Consider the following 4263-nt stretch of genomic DNA (forward strand, 5'->3'; position numbering starts at 1 on the left):
CTTCGTGACACAGTTTTAACCAGCCTACATGATCATATGGGTCATATGGGGGTTGATCGCACACTGGATCTTGTAAGGACCAGATTCTTTTGGCCAAAGATGGCTTTGGATGTTGGATGTTTGGATGTTGAGAAAGGTCAAAACATGTGGCAGGTGCGTACGGAGGAAGGCGCTACCTGAGAGAGCTGCACCTTTAGTCAACATTAACACCACCAGACCCCTTGAGCTCCTCTGTATGGACTTCCTCTCTCTTGAACCTGACAACAGTGGGACCAAAGACATACTTGTGATTACAGATCACTTTACCAAGTTTGCGGTTGCCATGCCAACACCTAACCAGAAGGCCCGCACAGTAGCAAAGTGTCTGTGGGAGAACTTCATGGTGCACTACGGAATCCCAGAAAAGCTACACAGTGATCAGGGGCCCGATTTCGAATCCCGCACGATAAAAGAGCTCTGTCGAGTGGCCGGCATACATAAAGTAAGAACAACCCCATACCATCCTAGGGGCAACCCTGTTGAGCGATTTAATCGCACGTTACTCAACATGCTAGGTACTCTTCAAGACTCAGAGAAGTCTCATTGGCGTGATTTTGTAAAACCCCTGGTCCACGCCTATAATTGCACCAGGAATGAGGTGACAGGATTCACACCATATGAACTGATGTTTGGGCGTCAGCCTCGTCTTCCGGTTGATTTGGCGTTTGGATTGCTAGTGCAAGGGGGGTCAGCATACATCACACTCAGAGTATGTGCAAAAGCTTAAGTCACGACTTGAAGACAGCTACAAGATAGCAACTGATAATGCTGCAAAAATAGCACACAAAAACAAAGTGAGGTATGACAGGCGTGTGACTGCTTCGGACTTGGAAGCTGGAGACCGAGTGTTGGTCAGAAATGTTCGTATTCGAGGGAAACATAAGATTTCAGACAAGTGGGAGTCAACTGTCCATGTAGTGCTGAGGAGAGCAGGTATTCTGCCCGTCTACACAGTCAAACCTGAAAATCAGGATGGTCCTCTAAGAACACTGCATAGGGACTTACTACTTCCATGTGGGTACTTGCCTGCAGAGGTCAACAAGGAGCCTGACCAGCAGCCTGTAAGGTGCAGGCCAGCAACCCGTGTAAATCCCACTGTGGACGAAAACTACTTCTCAGAAGATGAGGATGAAATCATTCCTGTTTACTGTTTCAGAGAACCCCCAAATGCTCAGTTTCCGATAGTCCATGACAGTCTAGTGCAGCCTGATTCAACTATGTCTTCTGTGCAGGATACACAGCATACTGAACCTCTAGGCATCTGTCCCATCGAGAGTCCTTTAAATGATCAGAATGTTGATTGCATTCCTGAAATTGGCAAACCACCTGGTGGGTTTAATGGTACCTCAGACAGTCCCCTCACACTTAGTGATCCTAACTGCCATCACTGTGACACTGAGTACCTACTTACCGAAAGAGTCATGCCTGATGAACAAGTTGATGAAATAGTCATGACTGAAAGTAACTTACCTGATATCTGTGGAGAAACACAACTTACATGATGATGACATCCACAATGAGCAGCTTCCAGTGTTCTCGGACATGTCAGAGAGTGAAGAGGAGATGAGTCGTGCTGGAAGTGAAAAACTAGAAGAGGAAGGAAAGGATGAGACAGTCGCAATGGAAACAGCAAGTCAAGAGGAGACACAGGAGCACACAGGCACAGATATCCCTGTCAGAAGATCCGAGAGGAATTGTCAGCCTTCAAAAAGACTTGACTATACTGAACTTGGAAACCCCTTTGTCACAGTTGTTAAATCATTCTTTCATGGGTTAACTACGGCTGTGGCGGACATTTTAAGTGAGGGTGAAAACTTATATCCTTCTGTCCTGTACCCTGAGATAATAACAGTTCAGCCAGCACCATGTACAGGGACGGACATGAGTTCAAGGGGGGAGAGTGTAGCCCAGGCTTAATAATGAGAAACACTATTTAGCTGTCTGGCCAAGTCACTAAGGGTTAACTTTTATTTTTCTCAGCATCTTTGATGGGCTTGTAAGTTAGCAAATGGGTGGACGTTATGATGCAGTGAGCTGACCAATCAGCTGCCAGCTATGTTCCGTTACACCTCTCGTTTCGCGTCTCTGCATATTCTTTTGGCGCCTGTACCTGAGCGTAGGAGGCTGCGTTATCCCCTTGGTAAGACGAGAAACGACATGGAGTAAATTAAACAAATTCTGTGATCATTATCGCTTATACTGACTATACCCTGTTGTAATATAGAGAGTAAATAAGAGCTGTGCCTGAATCCACTGTTGTCACGGAGCTAAAGGCAGTGAATTCCGCTAAAATGGTGAGTTGTTTACCTTGCGCTAGGCCTTTGAGTTCGCTAGCATCCATGTTAACAGGCCCAGGCTTTTGAGGCCCATTTGTATTTAACCTAGCCTGCTGAGTTTACTGGGAGTTCGCTAGCATTTATGCTAATCGGTGGTGCTAATTGTGTAAAGCTAATGTGAGACTGCTGTATTCATATGCTAATTAACCACAATAAGCTAGCGGAATACTCTTTAATGCCTGTGAAAATTACAAATTATTTTGTTTGTAGGTTATAAAAGGAATTGTTACCTTTCCATGTTGTTGCTAAATGGTTACTTTGAAAAAATAATGATGTTAAAAACTGTTACTGGAAGTTAAAGAGGTAAATTTTTAGTGCATTCTTTCCACTGTTACCAGTGCAGAGGGGGATAAATGAGCACGCCAACACCTTAATGCTTCTAATTTGAAGTAATACGATTTGATCAATGTTTACATGCAATGCCTGCAATTTATTTATGACACTGCTAATGTTACTTAGGGTTCATAAAACTTAGTGTTTATATCAAGGATGTAATTTTTGATGTACATGTACTTTTGATAATTGAGAAATTCATACTTTTTATACATAAGAAGAAACAAGAAGCTGTTGTACAATGAAAGAGCGATTTTGATATTGCATTATAGGTGTACTCAAATATTTCATTTTATTTTATAGTAGCCTGTAGCAGTCCATGTATTCGCTGAATGGTAATTGAGAGAAATGATTTGGTCTTGTTTATAGGTCAGGTTTTGGTAAAGAGTTGGAAGCCTTGTGCAGCTGAGATCCATTCCACGGAGTGATACCAATCTACATGTTCCAGACGTTTTTCCAGAGCTTTGTGGATTCCCAGTCTAGGTGGCTGGGTGGCAAGCCAACCGTGTTTGTGACTCTGACTTTAGACGGATTGCCAGGATCTTCCTCATCTTTATGGTGGTAGGACAAACACTAACACAAACTTAAAAGGGCCCCAACGGTGAGAAATGAACTCTTGTCAATAAAGGCAAGTGGAACTAAGGACGAACTGAGCTCAACGAAGTTAAAAGGAAAGGGTTTTTTTTTTTATGTGCACACTTTATTATTTTAGTTTGTTATTTTTCATACCTGCTTTCTTATGTATGTACCATCCCTGTGTATTTAATACACTTAATGCAAACTGTAATTCGGGTGTGGTATTCTTTTTATTGACATTCAATTCTCAGGCTCTTAACAATTTAGTGTCTTCTGATTCTGGTCCACATTGATGATAAGACTACTTTAGACTATTACACCTATGTACATTATTACTACCTCATGATAAGGGTTACAGTGGCCACATTTGTGCACAAATAGGAAAAGAGGGTTAGGGTGATAGGCATAGTCGTACTAGAGTGAGTGAAGGAAGAAAGGGTAAAGAACAGTGTACAGTCCAGAGAGAGGGAAGGAGGGGAAAATATAAGGAAAGTGAGCAATGGGAGGGTTAAGGAAGCAGAAGACAATATCCCTGTATGATTCTGAAAGCGTCCAGGTTTATGATTGTCTGTGTTAGTGTATGTGTGTGTAGTGAAGACCAATGGGAAGTGAACAAATCAACCTATACTGTTTTCACCACTTTGTAAATAAGCAACCTTTCACTTTCCTTGACAATTATCATAACTGTGTACCAAGCAGCACTTCATTTTTGTTTTTCTGTAATCTTAGAGGCAGGGGTCATTTAAAAGGGGGATCCAAAAAATTGCTATTATGATCTTCCCCTCCACATTTATTGCATCTGCATCCTCCCAGCCCAAGACAGCATGCATTCTTCTTTTTCTGATCCATTTTCTGTCTGTCTGTCGGTCTTATTTTATATTTGTCTTATTGACAACATAGTGATACATAACTGATTAGAGAAGAGAATAAGATGTTAACATGCCACAGTATCTCCATTTCTACTAGTGGAATACTACAG

The 4263-nt window shown here is 42.1% G+C and overlaps 1 long non-coding RNA gene across 1 annotated transcript; it reads left to right on the plus strand.

The window, feature by feature from the left end:
• The first annotated feature begins 2266 nt into the window (after positions 1-2266).
• On the plus strand, positions 2267-3495 carry LOC119899987. The gene is made up of 2 exons (XR_005443973.1): positions 2267-2333; positions 3078-3495. It is a non-coding gene; the product is annotated as an uncharacterized LOC119899987 (long non-coding RNA).
• The last annotated feature ends 768 nt before the right edge of the window (positions 3496-4263 follow it).

This window comes from Micropterus salmoides, unplaced genomic scaffold, assembly GCF_014851395.1.
Source record: "Micropterus salmoides isolate LMB-PRFRI ecotype aquatic unplaced genomic scaffold, ASM1485139v1 Ms_hic_scaffold_12, whole genome shotgun sequence".
In the NCBI taxonomy this organism is placed as follows: Eukaryota; Metazoa; Chordata; class Actinopteri; order Centrarchiformes; family Centrarchidae; genus Micropterus; species Micropterus salmoides.